This window comes from Lutra lutra, chromosome 6 (genome assembly GCF_902655055.1).
Source record: "Lutra lutra chromosome 6, mLutLut1.2, whole genome shotgun sequence".
Classification (NCBI taxonomy): Eukaryota; Metazoa; Chordata; class Mammalia; order Carnivora; family Mustelidae; genus Lutra; species Lutra lutra.
This window is the reverse complement of record NC_062283.1, coordinates 133,046,155-133,067,203: the sequence shown is the minus strand read 5'-3', so window position 1 is coordinate 133,067,203 and position 21,049 is coordinate 133,046,155. Positions and strand designations below refer to the sequence as shown.

Genomic DNA, 21,049 nt, shown 5'->3' with positions numbered 1-21,049 from the left:
AAGGAATTTTCTCAAGTTAAGCAAGCACAGCAGGGCTAAGCTTTAAGTTGAGGTCTCACTAGGCAAATAAACTAGTTATTGCTTCAGGAATGCAATTTTTATGAGAGGTGAAATCATTCGTAATGTGGATCCCTTGGGGGTAAGCAAAAATAGGCCCTTGATAGAAGAAAGGTGATGTTTGGTCACCCACAGTGCTACATGGGGAGGCTGTGCTTGGCTGGAAGAAATGAAGACAAGATACAGATCCGGGGTGGGGGCAGGGACTAGATCTGGATGGTGAGTGTTCTTAGAATATTAGGGTTCCCCAGAAGTGCCAAGTGGGCCAGGGGGATGGCCCAGGTGGTAGCATTTTGAGTCCTTTCCCCCCTTGAACCGGGACTGTCATATTCTACTTTCATTTAATATATTGGCATTTAGTATAAACCTTGAAAATGTGACACGTGTATGAATTCACAAGGTTCTTATATTTTAAAAATGGCATTAAAACTACTGGACTGGGGACGCCTGGGTGGCTCAGTTGGTTGGACGACTGCCTTCGGCTCAGGTCATGATCCCGGACTCCCAGGATCGAGTCCCGCATCGGGCTCCCAGTTCCATGGGGAGTCTGCTTCTCTCTCTGACCTTCTCCTCGCTCATGCTCTCTCTCACTGTGTCTCTCTCTCAAATAAATAAATAAAATCTTTAAAAAAAAAAAAAAACTACTGGACTGGATATTCTTTAACATTTCCTTAGGATTCTGGGATTCTAATATTGTAACCAGCCTACACACCCCAGGGGCTCTGCACACATCATTATTATCCTGGATCTTGGCAGTGTTGTGATACCATGTGCGTTCCACAGGTCTTCCCAGGATCCAGTGCAGAATGTCTGTTCGAAGGGTCTTAGGAGTAGTATGCAGATTGGAAGATAGCTCAGGGACTTGTCCGGAAACTGCTCCTGCATCATAGCAAAGCAGTGTTTCTGTTCAGACCCTGGACTGTAGATCCCTAGAAATAGCTTCACTTACAAGGACAAGTCAGAAACGATTCAAATGTACTATAAAAAGTTTCTCTTTTCTCTTTACCTGATACATGAGTGATGTGATCACCTGACAGAAACTCATTGTTCATTCTTTAACTCATTTAAGAAAAAGACATGATTATTATAAATCTGTACTTCATTCTCATGAGTCTTATAGAATAGAATCTTTATTTTTCCTTTTGACAGTCAACTAATTAGTTATTCCAGTGACATTGATTTCTTCCCCAAGTAAACTGGGCGTCTTCAGCCCAAAGGTTTAAACTTAATAATTTATTCTTATTATTAGAAATTATATCATTACTACTTACTCTTGGGCCTGATGGGAGCTATCAGGGGTGAGGGGGTGCCCTAAAGCCCCACCCAACCCCTCCAGCATCCCTTTGCATGATTCAATCCAACCATCTGTGACAGTGAACCCAAACTGTATACCTCTCTAGTCTGACTTCAGAGCTGGCCTCTTGGGCCGCTGAGGACAAACTCATCTGCTGGTTTGGTGGTGCCCTGCTCACAGGGAGACTCTAACTCCCTGAAATGGCCTTTTGTAGTTCTGCCGTCCTGCCCTCTCACTGTGTGGTCAGTAATTTCTTTCTCTGGCCAGGTGCCTTCTGTGCTCATCTCTTTTTTTGTCTGGCTGGCTTCCTCCTCTTTTCTTCTGCTCTTTACTCCCCCTGCAGCAAATAATAAAACAAGCAACAACCAAGACTTGCTCAAGTCTCCCAAACTTGTGGGAGTGAAGCCAGAAGAAATAGGGCCTTGCACCAGGGGAAGCAGATGGATCAGTTGTACCTTCTCAGAGCATCCCTCTCTTCCCCCAAGAGGAACGAAGGCCACAGTCAGTCATAAAGTGGGCTTGGTTTCCTAGGGAACCAGTGTTTTCTGGTTCCCATCCTCCTCCCTTGTGCTTGGGCTTTGTGCACTAGCTTGTTTAATGCATTACCCCACCATTTGGAACGCTTTAATTTTTCAGACAATTGATTTTAGACTCACAGAGAATATGGTAGCGTGGAAAGATCAGGACTGTATTTTAAATCTATTGTTACCTTTGTGCACAAGTTGCCCGGCTTGTGCCTCATGCTGTGCAGAACAGCCATAGCCACTGGAGAGCTATGGAGGGGAGGGAGAGTCACTCTCCCTGCCCTCACATTTCTTGCTTTTGAAAATAAAACTCAGCAAAGACTCCCACAGCTGTTTCTTAGCAAGTGGGCTCCACACAAGTGTGTGCTGGCTTTATCATCAGCCTGTATTATCTAGAGGGAGACTTGGAATCCCCATTACAGAATTTATGTAATTTGGTTACAGAGGTGGACCAAAAAGGATAATGCCCTTTAAATGCAACAAGATGACTAGAAGTACCTCTTCTGTGCAAGGCATTGGATCAAGGAAGGTGCTAGTGGTTCAAAGATAAATTTAGAGGAGGTTCCTGCCCTCAAGGAGCTGACTCTTTCCCTTGAAGCAGATGGTATGGTAAGTTCTGTAGTAGAAGTACAAGTAGAATGAGATTAATTCCAGTGGAATAAATTGGCGAAGAACTTCAGGGAGGGGTTTATATTAGAGTTGGACCAGAGGGACTGGTTGGTTCCCCATTCTTGCAGGTGGAGGAAAGAGCACCTAAGAGGGAAGAAACAGGGCACATGAAGGCCCGGGGGAGGGGCAAGTGTCAGAACAACAAGTGCTTTGGTAAGACTGGGCATGAAGGAGGAAGAAGAAATGGAAGAGAAGGTTGAGGTGGGTTTGGAATAATAGTGGGTGGCTTTGGGAACAAAGCTGAAGAGTTTGAGTTTATGTAAGTCGTTGTTTTTTTGTTTGATTGTTTTTGTTTGTTTGTTTGTTTGTTTGCAATGCCACCAAGCCCTGAGGTTCCTAGGAGCTGGTTCAGAAACACTGCAGGGCAGAGGTCCGGAGCAACTCTTCTCTTCTCCATTTTGTTACTGGGGAATTGTCTTTCTTTAAAGAATATTCCACTTTAAGAAAAACTGAAATCCGTTGGTACATGCAAAAGTGACCCATTCATTTTTCCAGTCAATTAACAAATATATTTTAAGTGGCTCCTACATTCTTAGCCCTGCACTGGGTTCTACTGAAAGACCATTGAAGATTTCCAACTTGTCAATGACATGGTAGCAAGAACCACTGGGTTAGAATCCTGTCTCTGCCACCCACTGTTCATAAGACCACAGTCAAGTCTCCTGATATCTGTGGGACCGGTGTCTCACCTGGAAAACACAGGGCTGGACTGATAAGTCATTCCCAGCTGGGACATTCTAGGAGTGACATGATCAGAGCTATAATTCAGAGCTTTCATGCATGTCAATAGAGTGGAAAAAGGAGAGACCAAAGTCAGAGAGGCCAGTTAGGAGGTGATAGCAAGAACTTCTGTGAGCCATCCTAAGACTCTGCATGAGGGCTTTCACTGATTCCTTCAACAGACAGGTAATACTCAGTGCCAGCCACTGTGCTAAGCATTGATAATATAGCAGCGACCAAAATGAAGTCCCCGCTTTCAGAGTGTGTTATGTCTAGGAGGCAGCAGAGGAACTGGGAGCATGGGTGATAGATTTAGGGATGTGGTTTGAAACTCATGACAAGGGGTGATGGTTGGAGCTTTGGAAGCATATAAGGTACCAGGGAAGAGAAAGCAAAAGTTTTCGAGAGAAAAGAAGACCTGAGGTGATAGAACCTAAGAACATTCTGTGGAGAACCAACTAATTTCACTCCATGATAGAAATTGAAAGCACCTTCTTCATCAAGCCAACACAGCAAACCTGTCCTCAAAATATCCTGTTGTGGCTAAGAAGCTATAACACACAGAAGAGAGAATGTCCAGTTAGACGCCCGGCCTCCTTGACTACATCACTCCCGTATATGAAGCAAAATTACACCAGAGTCCTATATGGTTTTCTACAAGAGCGGCTCTATTTGGTCTCCTTGGGAAGGTCTTTTATAAATACCAGGGTATGTAAAAATGCTATAGATGACTACCTAAGTTGCTAGCCCCTCAAATCTTTTCCTAGACCAGCTGGTGCTTTTTTTTTTTTTTAACTTTTCCCCGAGTTACTGGAGTAGATCCAGAAGCAGATTCTGAAATCCTCAAGCTTTTAAATACCCTATTTATTTTTATTTACCCTGCCAGTAATTACATGTCACAGGTTGCCTTCCCTACTGGAGTCTGAGGCTGAACAATTAGTCTCCCATTGTCTTTACAGGAAATGACATCCATGTGGCTTCTGGGGAAAGCAACTGCTGACCACTCTGGTTAAAACAGTTTGGAAAGTGTTCAGCACTTCCCCTGGTTGATCACTTAAACTGGCTGATTTAGAAAGCTTTTGGAAATGCGCAAAGCAAACAAAGGTTGTCAGGTTGTCAGAACCAGAAATCCTCCTGGGTCAGTTCCCCGCACAAAGCAAGTATCTAAACTGTTGCTCTAGTCTATCAATGCACTGACTTGTCTGGACTCTTCAGCATGTGGCTGAGCTCAAAGTCTAGGGGTTCTGTCCTTTTTATAATGCTTTACAGGGCACTGATTTGCTGGAAAGATGCTTTCCAGCGGCAGATAATTGAAAACCCAACCTAAGGAGGCCTAAGCAATAAGAAGTTTACTGGAGCTCCATTGGTTCCACAGACTTCAGGATTGACCTGATGGAGTCACCCCAACTTCACTTCAGTGGGGCTTTTTGTCTTTGCCCTCCTCTCTGAACCAGCTTTATCATTAGACTGGAGCAAGGTAGCTACAGAAGTCCTAGGCATCCTGTCCCACACAACATTCAGCGGGGCGGGGAGGGGGGGTGCGGGGGGTGGGATTTGGCTCAGAATGAGAAGTTCCCAGCAAAAACATTCTTCACATCATGTTGGCCTGAATTGAGTCACATGCCTAATCTTAAACCAATCACTGTCAAGAGGAATGTGTTCCCCTTAGATCAGTGCATTTGAAACCCTGTGGACACACAGATCACCTGGGGATCTTGTAAAACAGAGTCTGATTCGGTAGGTTTGGACTGGGGCCTCAGAGCTAACATTTCTCAGAAGCTCACCAGTGATGTTGATTCTGCTGGGTGGCACACCACAAAGCCTTGGGCCCTTCCGGTCCCCACCCAGCAGCTGGGAGTGCTGTCACCTGCCCCTGAGGCTCTGTGGCTGAAGGCACTTAGGGGATCTGTTAGGAAGAAGGGCGAAGGAATGATTGACCCATGCATGTGAGGACTGTATTAGAGGAATTTGTTCCCAGTGAGAATGTTGACTTTAAACCAGGAGCTGCACAGGGTCTGTAGTAGAAGCAAAAAGTTCGTGCAGGGCAATGTGTTGTGTGGGACTGCCTATTGGTATCTTACTATTTATGAGGATGTATATGTCATAATTCTTTGAAACAAAAGATTAAACAGTCATGTTGCCCTCCTCATTATCATTCAGTTATTTTTATTTAATATCATATATCTAGTGTGTTTCGAAAAGAACAAATTCAAATGAGATGGATGTAAATGTCCATAAGTTTAAAAAGAGTGTGCCAAGCCCAGCCTTTGATCTGAGTGAATGTGTCATCTGTCTTGGTTCTTGGGGAGAGAGAGTACACCCCTACTGTCCTCAGAGTCACTTGATATGATGTTGAGCATGAAAAATGCTGTCAGTGATGGATTTATGCCAAAGCAAATGGTCACAGTGCCTTTATGAGTGATTATCAGGGGAGAAAATCATTATGCTCTCACCATTTGAAAAGGAAGAACTATTTTGTGATTTTTTTTTTTTTGCAAGTTTACTTATTTAAGTGACCTCTACACCCGTCTGGGGCTCAAATCCATGACCCTGATACCAAGAATCACATGCTTTTCCGACTGAACTAGCTAGACACCCCCTATTCTGTTATTTTTGAAGTTTTCTTAATAAAAGATAGGAGGATAAAATAAAATAAGGATAAAATAAAAGATAGGAGGATAAAATAAAAGGAGTCCTGGGCTGCAGCTGTTTAGGGGAAAAGCTGGTGAGACCAAAGGACTGGTGTCCGTCCCGGGGCAGATCCATCGTAGACCCAGTGGGGCTCAGAGTGAAGTACGCAGCCAGATGTGAAGCAGACCTTCCTGAGACGGTCTCTTTGGTGGGATTTTAATCTCTGACATCATATGCAAGGATGGTGTCACTTCGGAGTGAAGATGACATTTCAGTTCCCCATCTACGGGAACCACAGGCTCACATCTGTAAGACAAATGGGAAGCCAGAGCAAATCTTCATTGGCCTTGCCTACATAGGTCACCAAGGTGCCCCTACGTAGGAAATCACCAGATATTTCTCATCTTTGCAAAACCCGTGAAAGGTTGAGAGATTCCCAGCTCCTCTCTACCAGGTGGGGGAAGCTGCTGGACTCAGTGTTCCGTGAAGGCAGGAACCATGCCTGTATCATGCAGATACCCCAGTGTGACGGGGTGACTGGACCGCTGCTCTGTCCCGGGGATCTGTCAGTCAGCGGCCCCAGCTGAGTGTCCGTACTCTAAAGAGAAGTGAAAGAAGAGAACACTTTGTTGCCTAACTTCAGTAATTTATACTCAAGATATGGAGTGTTTAGGAGTCCTGTCTACATATTTAGGACCTTACAGCCTGCCAAAGAGAGGTGAAATCATAGTCATAATAGGTGATCTGGGGAGTGCCGGCAAGAAAGCCCTTAGACTCACTGATTGATTCAAACAGTGCCGGCCGCACGCCTTCCGGCCCGTGTGTGCTGTGAGGCAAAATGCTATTAGCCACGGGAGGAATCAAAAAAAACAGCACCTTCCCTTACAGCCTAAAAAGTAGGATACAGTAAGTGTATTTCAAGTATCTGTATCAAGTGAAACATAATTTTTGAAAAGAAAGACATCATAATTTTGTTATATATTTTGATAACTATCAATATACTTCTTTTGAACCCTGTTCATTTCCTGCATTAATTTCAAGCATTTAAAAACATTATTCTGAGAAACATGTCTCTAGACTGCCATTGGACAAAGAAGACCAAGAGCCCCTGCCCCAGAAAGAGGCTAGGCTCCTACCGGCAATTCGTAGACAGAGACACTCGGGAAAGGAACTGGCATGCCCATGGGCTCAGGCAGGACAGGTGATGGGACACTATAGCTTCCGGTGGGAAGCTGTGGGGATAGAGCAGAGGGGAGCTGGAGTCCCAGGCTAATGTAACTTCACACGTAAATTTGTAGGTCACGGGAAACAGTGGAAGGTGTTTCCACAAGGCTTTAAGCTGTGTTTAGGAAGAATGCCTTCCAGAACCATGAGAACAGGATTGGAAGGGAAGAAACCTGGGGCTAGGGAACCAGTTTCTTCAAGGAGCTATGCCAGCTGGTGTAATGATAAGATGGAGTGAGGCGCTGAGTTCCAGGACACCCACAGGACCAGAAGGGCAGGCTGGGGCCCTCGTTTACCGAGGAGGTGAGGAAGGCTGGGTTTGTTTTCAAGCCTGGCTGATTAGGAGACAGATAATAGCTCCTTGCATGCACTAAGTGTTTACGACATGCCAGATGCTGTTTTAAGCCTTGCTCTGTGACATTTATATGTCATTAAATTTATCTCATTTAATCTCCATAACCACCCTGGGAGGTCAGTACAATAATCCCTGATTTACAGATAAGGAAATAAACTCCAGAAATGAAAGGTGAGGGTCACACAGTCAGCAAGGGAAAAGAGAGTGTGTTATTGAAAGAAGTAGGAAAAAGAATTGGTTTGGGGAAAATTTTTATGAGTTCACTTTTAGGTATTTTTTGCATTGTTTTGTCTTTAATTATTTCAAAGGGCTAAAAATTCAAATAAAGTAGGAGCAAAGCTTCTGGTTTATTTCATCCTCCAGAGTTTTATTTATTTGTTAACTTATAAATTGTTTCCATCTGGGAAAAACAGAGAAGAATCTGGCAGTAAGGCTTTGGTACATGGATGAGGGCCCCAAATGAGGAAGACTACTTGGTTTACAGAAGCAAATGACTTCTGTCCAGCGATGTATTTTTTTCCTTTTGTCGTGGTTTGTTTTTCAGGACCGGTCCAGCAGCTGTAGAAGAAGACATGCGGTGTATATAAAGTTTGTAATAGTTGGGGGAAATTTTGGTAAGTGTTGCTGCATTTATTTCTAATACCTTTTGTTGTAAAATGGTGCCCCAAAGGGTAGCCATTGCCTCATTTCATGCATCTTTTAAATCTGCACTTAACTTAGACAAAATGGGATTTTATAATTAGATGTGACATTCAGTCGGTACTTGTTGACAGTATGACATTTTTTCTTGTCATTGCTGATGTTATTAAGAAATAGGGGGTTGTCTAAGGTTCAATAAGAAGTCTAGATTTAGGGAAGCTTCTGGACGCAAGGTAAAGAATACCCTTGACAGTTAGCTTATGGTCTAAGTAAGCCACAGAATTTAAGTGTGATGAAGGGCAGACCAGTAGACCAGTTAGCTGTCGCTAACAACAGCGACAGAAAGTCTCCCCAACAGAGAAATCCTTCCGGCCTGTCTGTTGAAGTGAGAAATGGCAATTGGCTGTTTGGGGAATGGGAAACGGAAGGGAATCAAGAGCCCCGTCATGTGTGAGAGTCAGTTCCACCAATGACAGTGGCCCAAGAGACCAAGGACATTAAGTTCTGCAACCACCCAGAATACCTTCCTAGCAGTAGTAAGAACAGTCTTCAGGGTCAGGCAACTTCGGCTAAAATTTAAGTTCAGTTGCTAACTGGTTGGTACATTACTCTCTGAGCCTGTTTCCTCGTCTGTAAAATGAGGCTTGTAATGTTACCCACTTTGTACAGTTGTCGCGAGAGTAAACTGAGCGAGGTAGTGCTGGGGCGTAAGAGTGGCTCAGTAAAATAGTTATTCTTGAAAACAGGACAGCCTTGTTTGGAAATGGGGCATTTATCACTGAAGTCAAACCACCCAAAGGTGTACATATCTCCCAGCAGGAGGGCCACTGGGGATGGCACACCACCTTTGCTGTCCCAAGGGATGTCACAGCCGATCACCACAGACTGTCCTCCACAGTCCACTCCATAACACACTGTGGCAACCCCAAGACATTTGTCATTTTCTCGCCTCCTGTCTACCCATTCTTAGAGAGGCTTGGCAAATTTAACTTCCCTTCCTGCTACCTCTGCAGACAAGTGCAGTTACATTTGTCAGAGTTTTGTTTGGTTTTGAAGTTAATGTTACTTTGAACAAAAATAATGAGAAGGAAAAGAAGAGTTGGGAGCAGTTACCATATTTAGGCTTTTGTTTCCAAACCTTTCTTCTGATTTTTTTCATCTGTGCTTACTAGGTACCCTTCGCAGAGGTCCAGTTACTGGGCTGAAATTTTTGAGCTTTGACTAAAAAAATTTGGCTCTGGGATAGGGCTTTTATTTGTGGTTGGAAGGAATCAACCAGATCACTCACTGCAGATGGGCTGGTGTTAAAGATTGGTGTCCCTATGTGGACCCCTCCGGTTTCACAGAATCGAAGAGATGGCCATGGCCTCAGGGCTTGTCTGGCCCATTCTCCCACCAGCCAAAACAAGGTCTCTTCTACAGAATCTGTGACAGGGGAGTCCGAATTCTCTCAGGTGAGGAGCTGGCACTACATAAAGCAGCATGCTCCAAGTAAAGAAAGTAGTTAAGGGACACAGGAAGAGTCGAGGGGGTGATGATATCGTTCTGGATCTTGGATCTGTGGCCATATTTATACAACTGTATGTTTCATGAAAATTCATAGAGCTCTATGATAAAAGGGTGAATTTTGCTCTGTTAATTAAATCTCAGTTTTAAAATAGGAAAAATAAAAAACCAAGCAATTAGACAAATACCTGGATATTTAGCTCAAATTGTTAAAAAGAAAGTAGGAAGAAAGAAGGGAGAGAGAGAGGGGAGGAAAGCAATCTAGTCCTTACGTTGAATGGTATGTGCTCTGTGAGCCAGGAACTTGGTCTTCTTCCTTCCTCTGGTCCCAGTGCCTAGACAGTGCCTGGCACCTAGAAGGCCTATGATAAGTACTTATTGAGCCAACTATGCTTGTAGTCATGTTCTAAGCAGACAGAGAAAGTCTACCCACTCTCTCACACACCAGCTCTTCAGGTGTTTGAAGAACCTCTCCATCATTCATCATCTCTTCTCTGGGCTCAACTTAATCATGTTCCATCCGTGTACTGTTTGTGTCCTGATGTTATTTCCCTCTCCCTCCCCTAACGCTGCCCCTAAGGTGACCTGGCCCATGAGCATTATAGAGGGCCATTGCTTCTATAGAAAATGTCAATTTCTATAGAAAATGTCAATAATCCTCTTCCTTTGCAGTCGGTACTGAGTGCCTGGTAATAGGTTGTGAAGGATTTCTTAACAGTAGTCTTCTAAGAATGGAACTCCTCAAAGTAGGGAGGATAGCCACCCAAGAGCTAGGGTGACAGCAAAACCCTTCTCTCTTAAGTGTCTTGACTGAAATGAGGCCAGGCCTTGCCACCCTTTGTTGAAGAGAGCAGTAGTGCTGTTTATAAATCTTTCAAGGTAGCACTGTGTCACAGATCCTAACAATTCATTATGAATCATAGGAAGTTTAAAATTCTTAAAACGTAAACTTGTGAGTGCCTTAAAAAATCTATCACCCCCGCCCCTGCCACGTCACGGTGAGATATATAAATACATAAATAGAGAGAGAGAGCGAGAGCTGTGGTTCTCAACCCGAGTTAATTTTGCTCTCCCAAAGGACATTTGGCAATGTCTGAAGACATTTTTGGTTGTCACAGCTGGGGGCGGGGTGGGGGGTGTGGGGTCGGGGGGGTGTGAATGTGTGTACTGACACCTAGTGGGTGGAGGCCGTGGGTGCAGCTAACTGTCCTACAGAGCACAGGACAGCAGCACCCCCCACCCACAATGATCAGGCCCAAGGTGTCAGTGATGCTTGACACCGAGATACCTGATATGGAAGTAATAAAAAAATTCAAATATCGGAAGTACTTATTATTTTGAAGGTTTAAAATTTTAAATATTTTAACATCTAATTATATGTAAATATATAACTAGAAAACAGAGAAGTTTGGTCAGAGAATCATAGGCCTGAAAGGTCTTGTAAGAGGCTCTCTCTCTTACACCACCCCTAACTCCGAGCAAGAATTGATTTAAATGAATTCAGACAGACAGTTGGGCGTCTGAAGGCTTACACTGATGATTGTCAACTAAAAATGAGACTCACACAACATGACCCCCACATTCACACAAAGGAGGTTGTCTCCAATTTTAATTTCAGCCCCGGCTTCTTCAGAAGTGCCTGCCTTTCGATGGTCTCTGAGATGAAATGGCATTTCAATCTGGGCTAGTCCTTCCTTTTGAATCAAGGGTAGTGATTCTGTTGTGACGAAAATGTGCTTAGGGAGGAGGGAGATCTCATTATAGATGATTGAGATTGGGTATTTTGGTACACAGTGCTGTTTATTTGCATCAATTTCCTAGTGACACCACAGTCTGGTTTAAATGTAAGTTGTTGAGAGCTTCTATAGCCCAAAGACGGCTACATTTGCTGAAGCAGGGAGATTAAAGCAACATATGTCAAGTTGTGATATAGGACAATCCACTTGAAAAGACTTTAATTATAGGGCTTATTTTGGGAGGGTAACTGTGCTTTTTGTGAGGTATATTTTGGGATCTACTAACCCAGCTTCAAGGCCAGTAATATCTTCCCAGAAAGGGTGTGGCTTGTGCTTGTGGACATAAATATTTTCCTACCAAAACCTTTGGTATAATATTCTTTCCTAGTTTACTACCAAACATTTTTCTTTTTCTGATAATCTTTCCCTTTGCAAGTATGCTATGAAAATGTGTTCTGGAAACATGGAGAAGAAAAGGATAAAAGATCTCATTTCAGATGGCCAAGTCCAGAGATTTAGGGCCTTTACATTATCAGTCTGCTGTGTTTAAGATGAATAGAATTTGGGGTGCCTGGGTGGCTCAGTGGGTTAAAGCCTCTGCCTTCGGCTTAGGTCATGATCCCAGGGTCCTGGGATTGAGCCCTGCATCGGGCTCCCTGCTCAGTGGGGAGCCTGCTTCCCCCCTCTCTGTCTCTGCCTGCCTCTCTGCCTACTTGTGATCTCTGTCAAATAAATAAATAAAATTTAAGAAAAAAAAAAGATGAATAGAATTTGGAGAAATGTGCCAAGGCTGAATAGTAAGCAGCATTGGGTGATGCTGAATATTTAATGTAAGAAATGATAGAAAAGCTACACATTTATCGCTTCCTGATTTGCCAGCACTGCCTCTCCAGCCCCCAAGGAATTGTTGTGGGCCACCTCATTGCCCTTTTATCTCAGCTGACGACCTAGAGTGGGTGTCCGTTTGCACATTTGCTCTTCAAGACTCGTGCCTTTCCCCACCTCTGCCTTTGGTGGTCTCCTTCACTTCTCTGTTAATACCCGAGGCCTTTGGCCTTCTTCAGCGGAAGGGTTGGAACTTTCTGCCCAGTCAGCATTTCCTAGTCCTCATTTGACAGCAAATGATAAAGGAGAAATTAGATCAACAAAATAAACTCACTTTTCACTTACACAATGTGTGTGATAGGTGGGTGGGGAGGAGGAACAGAGTCAGGTAAGAACAATTTTTTAACCCCAAAAACCCAGCCACACCTGAGGGCAGAGAAGCACTTTCACCTAAATTCTAAGTCATAGAAGCAATAAAATGAGAGCAAGAACGTTCCATGAGGGAATTTTGGGAGGGAGGGTTGAAAGCAAAGCCTTCTAACTGTAAAAGTCCCTGGAGAGGTGTCCCTGTTCTCCCAGAGGCTGCAGCCTGTGCCTGGATCACCCAGAGAGAGAATTTCAGAGTGTGGGTCCCCGGGCCCAGTCCAGATGGCTAGAATCCAAACCCCTGTGGCAGGTTTGTTCTTCACGCCACTCTCCAGGTGGCTCTTGTCCATACTAATATGCACCCCTGCCCAGTCTCTAAGATTCTCTTCCATAAGCATGGCTGAAAAATGCAAAGAACAGATCAGCCATTTTGAAGGTCAGAACTGTGCGTGATGCTCCTTGCTCTGCTGTGCGTGGGAGGGTAGAGCACCATATTGTTACCTCGTTCTCTTGATCCTTGAGTTCATTCCTCGCTCACGGAGAGAAGCGTTCTTCTCATTCCAGGTTAGTGTGGGGCCATCCTAGCCAGATTCTTGGAAGCTGCTTTGAGACTGTGTCCTTCTTGTCTACTCCAGTAGCCCATGGATCTGCCGAAAATTTACACTGTAGCGTGGGTGCCGTAAAACCAGCATTTCCCACTTATGGAGAGGAAACACTTTCAGAATAAATAACTGTTGCATATTCTAGTACATGCTGGACAGCTGCCACTGTGTAATAATTCCCACCTGGGATACAGGTATTGGGACCAACTCTAGAGCCCTGCCTCTAACTGTACAGCTGCCTGTGTAAATGGGTCTCATGATATCATTTGTAGAGTTAACAGAAGCTTATAAGGAGCTGCAGCATACTTGCTCCTCCCAAGTCACTTCTTAGGTGGTGGAACAGGTATTATCCCCGGATAAGATCTGCGACTCCGAGTGTTTAGCCTATGCCTTAGGAGGCATTTGGGAGTTATGGGTTTTTGTTTTGTTTTTGTTTTTTTAAGATTTTTATTTATTGGGGCGCCTGGGTGGCTCAGTAGGTTAAAGCCTCTGCCTTAGGCTCAGGTCATGATCCCAGGGTCCTGGGATCGAGCCCCGCATAGGGCTCTCTGCTTGGCGGATAGCCTGCTTCCCTCTCTCTCTCTGCCTGCTTCTCTGCCTACTTGTGATCTCTGTCTGTGAAATAAATAAATAAAAATGTTAAAAAAAAAAAAAAGATTTTTATTTATTTATTTATTTAACAGAGAGAGAGAGACAGCGAGAGATGGAACACAAGCAGGGGGAGTGGAAGAAGGAGAAGCAGGCTCCCCGCAGAGCAGAGAGCCTGATGCGGGACTTGATCCCAGGATGCTGGGATCATGACCTGAGCTGAAGGCAGATGCCCAAAAACTGAGCCACCCAGGTGTCCTGGGGTTTATGTGTTGTCCTCCTCTCATAGACTGGAGGAGCGTTGGCATGCAGTTGGCATGGGGAGTCAGGTAGGGAGGGTAAATGTCCTACAGTGTCTCCCACAGTCCTGCCCAGTGAAGAGCTATCCCCGGCATGGTGTTGGTTGCACCCTAACTCAGTAACACTGCTCTGAAGTTGTAGGGCTAACTTGTGCAGTTGAACTGTGCTTGTATCTATGCTATCTGAGTCCAGGCCCTTTATGGCCCCCTTCCTGTTAAAGGCATCATAGAATGAATTCCTGCTTCACTGGGAGCTCTCATTGCATTAAAAATCAAATTCTGATTTTTAATTGGGTTGTGCCATTGCTACTCTGCACCATAACACAGTCACAGCATACTCTGTGTGGAAACAGCCTTTCTGAAATCTCAGTGGCCCAGGTTGACCAGCACCCTGTACCTGTCAATCTCCTATCAGGGCCTAGCACTGGTCAAAAGAGCGCCATCTTGGGAAAGGATCACAGCCCAAAAGGATGCTCCACCTGGAGCCTTTGATCCAGTCTTACTGGCTTAAAAACCATCTAGATAGGGAATTGGGTGTCAATTTCAGGAATTTTTGATATGATATCTTAGGCTTTGTACCTACCTGGTGCACTTCAAGAGCCTGCTCTTAGAGGTTTTTTTGAAGTTTGATTTTGATGTTGGCTAACAAAGCAGCCAAAACAGTGGCTACCTCAGTTTGAATGAGCACATACGGAATTTATTAAAATGGTAAAAATGTAACCATATTGAACAAAGCACACAGTGAAGCTGACCTGAATAAAAATGTCGAGAGGATTATGAAAAGAGGAGGTAGTGATATTACATTATTTTTTTCTTTCCTATCATTTTTTTTCTTTTATCTCTCTCTAGTTTCTTTCCCAACTTTTTTTTTTTTAAGATTTTATTTATTTATTTGACAGAGAGAGATCACAAGTAGGCAGAGAGGCAGGCAGAGAGAGAAAGGGAAGCAGGTTCCCTGCTGAGCAGAGAGTCTGATGTGGGGTTCGATCCCAGGACCCTGAGATCATGACCTAAGCCGAAGGCAGAGGCTTTAACCCACTGAGCCACCCAGGCGCCCCCCAACTTTTTATTCTTAACAAAGCCACTAGTATAGGAGAATGATAAAACCAACACCTACATGCCCTTTACCTAGATTCACTAATTGTTCTGAATTTTCCATATTTGTTTTCTTTATTCCTTCTTCCAATTATTTATACATATGTATTTCTATGTATTGCATGTAATATATATGACATACATTATATAAATTTTTGCTGTGCCATATTTGAAAGTTGCAAACATCTTGACACTTTACCTCAAATATTTCATTATGTATCTCCTAAGAACATGGATTCTTCTACATAACCACAACACTCTTACACCTAAGAAGTTTAGTGATTCCATGATACTGTCTAACATCTGGTCCATAGTCAGACCTCCCTGTTATCCAGGCTGCATGTGGTATAGAACGTCTTGAGTTCTGGCCTTGCCTGTCTCTTCATAGTGTTGGTCAACTTACTCCTTCTCTCTTCCTGAAAATTGTTAGATTTAGAGGCTTGGTATTAGATGCGGGCTAAACATTTTTTTGGCAAGGATAGTTCATAGATGGTAATGCGTGTTTGATGCTGCATCACAACAGGAGGCTGACAGTGTCAACTTGTGCTGCCGCCCACAGAGTTCAGTTCGCGCTCTCGGGCGATGGTAACCAGACCTTCCCTATGCCCAGATACACCGGGAGTCAGTGAGGCATCTGCGGGCTGCTCCGTGGCTCCTTTGTGACCATCTTGCCACTCTCCTGCCTTTCGTCCCGTGCTTTGAGCAGCAATGGGTAATCCCTACCTGGATCACTTGCTACACTGGGATAGTGTCTGATACTTTTTACCCTTTGCTTTCTCTTCCTCGGTTCTTTATAGGGAATGATCTAGGCCTTCGTGTTTTTACAGTGATGATTAGCCACTTCCCTGGTGGTCAGCTAGGTTTTGCCGTGATAATAGATTTTTTGTCTTTAGGATCAGAAGGATTAACTTTAACAAAGCTGTTTACCTCATGCCAGAGTACCACATAGGCTCCTTAACTATAGAACTTTTTTCACTTTTTCCCCCACACACTGGCTCAGGTTAGCAAGCAAAGGGACTTATTCAGGGTCTCCCGGCTCCTCGGTGGAGCCGAGGTCAAGCAGGATCTGTCAGGGATTTTCCACTTGATCAGTGTTCCCTCTGATTCCCAGCCCTGTCGGTGCCTTGCACCTACAGTTCCTGCCGTAGATGAATGCCCAGGTCTGTGAAACAAGGCAGAGTCAGCCGGGAGGGGCTGTGCCGCTGGAGAAACGCAAGGTGCATGTGCTCCGGGGTCGCAGGCAGCTGCGGGCCCAGTACTATCAGAAGTCTTGATCTGTATTCTAACCCTCCCAGGTTTTCAGTGTCGGGAGCTCATTTATATATTCTGACACTCGTCAGCAGAACCAGCGGCTGGCTGGCTCCTCTTGTCAGCCAAGGCTTTGTTTAAAATGGAATTCTCTGCTTGCGTTTCACACACTCTTTTAAACAAAGATTCACGTTCTTGAAATTTGATTTGAGGGGTGTTTGGTTTTTGAAGAGGGGGAAAGTTGGGTTTTATAGACGTGTTCTTTAACTGATATATTATTACAAATCCTCGTATTTCTTAATTAGTAGGTTAATAGCACAGTCGTGGATATTTCATCTGTGGCTTTGAACGAAAGCAAACACATTTCCCTCTGAATATCATCTGTAGGATTTTTCTGTTTGAAATTGTTGTCTGAGGGGCACCTCTCTCTCGGTTTAGTGATTCTGTTGGTTAAGCGTCTTCCTCCGGCTCAGGTCATGATCTCAGGGCCCCGGGATCGAGTCCTGAGGTGGGCTCCCTGCTCAGAGAAGAGTCTGTTCTCCCTCTGCCTTTGTCCATCCTCCCCGCTCGTGCTCTCTCTCTCCCACTCTCTTTTTCTCAAATAAACAAAATCTTCCCAAAAATATTATAATTGTTCTCTGAGTCCTTACCAAGGAGACGAAGCCTGTCTGTTTCACCCACCTCACACTCCTCGTTCTTTGTGTGTATTTAACTATAGTAACGTGCCGCGGAAGGAACTGTGTGTTGTTCCCATGAGGAGACCTGGAGCAGAGCTGACGCAGATCGATAGCAGGGCTCCTCAGAATGGGCCTCAGTTGTCACAGTGTGTTGGCCAAGGCCAAGGACCAATCAGTTAACTCTAATCATTTGTAGGAGAAATTATCCTTGAGTTTGGAGTAACGGGGAAACAATTGCAGGTAGAGGCCCTCTCTGGTCTTACTTCATCCTGCAGGAATCTAGTCCTGCCCTCCCATTTTACAGATTAACAACCTGAGGCACCGGCACATTGAGTCGGGCCTAGGTCAGACCTAATTAGCTTGGGTCTCTTGTGATTCCTCCTCACATTTCCTGAAGTTAGTTTTTAGTCAGCAAGTACAAACCATAGTGCCTCACCCCAGCATGACACTCGTCCCACAGACACACACGGTGTTTCTTCCCATGCTAACCCTCCATGACCCAGCTTCCCACCGCCAAGAACATTTAACAAGCGAAAAAATGAAGGTCTGAATCCATGCTGTCCAATAGAAATAGAAGGCAAAGTGCATGTATAAGTTAAAATTGCCAGTAGTCATGTTAAATGAAAGTAAAAAGAAATAGTTGAAATGAATGTTAATAGTACACTTTAACCTAAGATATAGCTAAATTATTATAGCTTCAATCCGTATTAAAAATTATTGAGGGGCGCCTGGGTGGCTCAGTGGGTTAAGCCTCTGCCTTCAGCTCAGGTCATGATCTCAGGGTCCTAGGATCGAGCCCCACCTTGGGCTCTCTGCTTGACAGGGAGCCTGCTTCCCTCTCTCCCTGTGCTCTGCCTGCCTCTCTGCCTACTTGTGACCTCTCTTTCTGTCAAATTAAAAAAAAAAAAAAATTATTGAAATATTTGTGGGTTGTCTTAGAAATCTCAGTGTGTATGTAACACCTACCGCCACATCTCAGTTTAGACAGGGCACATTTCAAGCGCTCTATGTGGCTCCTGGCTACTTCTTTGGGCTGCAAAGCAGTCCAAGGCCACACCCAGCAAGATTCTTTAATTGACTCTATTGAGAGAAACTTAATCAGCTTTCTTGTCCTCCCCACCAGTCTGAGGCCACATATTTCTATCCTCTGTGTGCCACTTTTTCCCCCAGCTAAGTCTAATTACAGGGAGATGCTGGGTTTGGCCATAACGGCCAGCTCAGCATTTTTCTTTCAGTCCTGGAAGCTGGTGAGACCCACATCCCCGGCCTTGTAAATGACAGTGTAAAGCACGCTTCCAAATGTCTCCACAGCACTTTCCATGATGTCCTTTCTCTGAGGGGGTAACTCCGTGGCATTTTGCAAACCCAGGGTAAGTTTTTTTTTTAATTCATCTTCACTAAAAGACCCATTCTAATCAATGGATTCTTAAAATTCATGCAGACTTGTAGTCTCCCAGGACCTCAGCAGAACAAGTAAGCATTATACATTTTTTAGCTGTTTTTATACCAGGTATACCTTTGTTTTGATTCATGATGGTTTCTTCTTCTTCTTTTTTTTTTTTTATTAGTGAAATACTAGTCAATACATCAGTCCCACTTTGAGCATTATTCACAATGAAACCAAGAACATTATTCACAATGAAACATTAATAAAGGTCAGATTCCATTTCTGCTAAATGCCAAGTCTCCTGGCCACTGACCCTGTCGCTTAAAGTATTAGATTATAATACAATCCTGGGGTGAGGGGATGACAGAAGAAGGGTGACAGGTCCCTGGAGTTTGTTATGATGGACTTTACCCAAATGGAAACGCTGAACTGTGAAAATAGAAATTTGAATAGTGTAAAGATTGTCCCATATTCCTAATTAGAGGCCAGACTCCACATCTTCCAACAATCTCCATTAAATAAAGGATAGAAAGGATAATGCCTTTTTCTCATCCTCTGGCCTCTTCCAGTCATTGAAGGATGACTCCATCAAACCAGAGAAATGAGTTTCCCCTATTTTCCTTCAACTCTGTATTCCTTGGGTTTTGACCTTGTGTCAATCTCTCCTATTCACAGGGCCCCTGAATCTTTAGGTGTAAGGTTGCATTTGGAATCAAAACGATGTATTTTATAAGGGCAGTTTTCTTCTATCACCTCCCCCCCCACCCTTTCCTACATCAGTACTCAGTCCCCATTTTTTTTAAAGATTTTATTTATTTATTTGACAGATCACAAGTAGGCAGAGAGACGGACGGGGGATGGGGAGGAAGAAGGCTCCCTCCTGAGCAGAGAGCCCGCTGTGGGACTCCATCCCAGGACCCTGGGATCTTGACCTGAGCTGAAGGCAGAGGCTTTAACCCACTGAGTCACCCAGGCGCCCCTCAGTCCCCATTTAAATCACAGCCCTTTTATTCACTCTGATTCAAAGGCATTTTTATTTCTTTAAGCAGAGATCTTGTGTTCATTTCAAAATATCATTTACTAGCTGTATTTCTGCTCTACAACCAGAAATCATAGTTGACTCCAGGCATGTGGCTGAGTTGCCTCAGTTTAGAAATGTTTCAGTTTCATCTTCAATCTTAATAGTTGACTGAGAGTGATGGATGAGGGACTGAGGAAAGGAAAGGAAATCTAGAATGGAATGGAAAGGCAGAGCTTCATCTACTTCAAGGTTTCTTATCTGGATCACGTTAGGAGATGTTAAAAACCTTGGTCCCAGGCCTCACTGTCAGAAGCCCTGGGGACAGGGACCCAAACCAGTATATTAAACCCACTCTTACTCAGTTGTGTCCATTTGTCAAAATTCAGGGACAGCTTTGCCATGTGCAAATTATACCTTATCAAACTTAATATCCTGCTGTATATTTATATGCATGCATTGAGATTTTTGAAATTGTTGACACCCACCATGGAGAATATTTTGACTACCAAACTAGACTCTGAGATAAAGCCCACAGTCAAAACAAGCATTCATTCATTCAGTAAACATTTAAGGAGCAGTGCTAGGCATTGTTTCTGCCTTGGGAAAACAGAGGTACATTGAGACCCAGTACTTTGACAAGGGTTTTGTTTTATGGGTGAGACCAGTATCCACCAATGAGGATGCAAAATGGAAAGTGTAGTATATCTATAGAGCAAAAAAGGAAAAGAAGACCCCCAACAAATACACACCCATGTGCGCACACACACATTCCCAGCTCTACACCCCTGCCTTCTTAAAGATAGAACGGGGTAGGCAGTCTTGGGAAATTTTCACAGAGAAGCCACAGAACATGAGTCCTGGGGCATGATTAGGCAAGGAAGTGGAAAATATTATACCTGTTTACAAAGGAATGGCTCTCAAAATTTGGTTATTTGGCTCCAAAGTTAATTAAAAAAAAAGTCATTATGTCATCAATTGTTTTTACAGTGATTTCCACAAGCTTTCGTAGTCTTCACTTTGTCTATCCTGCTCTATCTTGTCCCAGTGTCTGACACAGTAGGCATGCCACACAGTAGGTGTGCTGAATTGAATTGATTCCTTCAGTCGTTTGCCTCGCCCCCGACAAACTGTTATACACCACTGCGTCTTGGGATAATAATAGCAGTGTGTAATTTTCAAAATAGCACCCAAGTTACCTCTGTAAGTATTGCTTCCTAAACACTAAAAATATTTGCCCTTGAAGGAGAGTGCATTTAAGAATATTTAAGTAGTTCCTGACGGTGTGTGTCACGGTATGATTTGACTTTTATATTTCAAGAACAGTAACTCTTCTTGCTAACCCAGTTTTTTATTCTTTTTCACTTTTCAATATAGCTGAGGCTTTGGATGAGCCACTGAGCCAAAAAGAAATGATCATGGCATCCCTTACCAAGTCTGTCCTTCCAGCAGATCCGGGACACAGCATTGTGTTTTCCTGGGTACTGGCTGCTCCTTCAGGAGTTGGGGGGCAAAGAGTATTTGAGAGGAGCTGTTGACACTGCATTGAAAAAAGTATTCTCAGTGCAGGGTGTCAGCTCACCCAGGGC

General features: G+C 44.0%; 1 protein-coding gene across 7 annotated transcripts in view; it reads left to right on the top strand.

The window, feature by feature from the left end:
• Nucleotides 1-21,049, top strand: part of FYN (FYN proto-oncogene, Src family tyrosine kinase) — a 213,228-nt gene that overhangs the window by 86,473 nt on the left and 105,706 nt on the right. For 5 of the 7 annotated variants that reach the window (XM_047735094.1, XM_047735099.1, XM_047735090.1 and 2 more), the window contains one exon: nt 8,019-8,088. The gene's annotated coding sequence lies outside the window, so the exon portion shown is untranslated. Of the gene's footprint in view, nt 1-2,342; nt 2,485-2,675; nt 2,698-8,018; nt 8,089-21,049 lie in introns of those variants that run through there. The other 2 variants (XM_047735093.1, XM_047735095.1) reach the window with 2 other exon arrangements.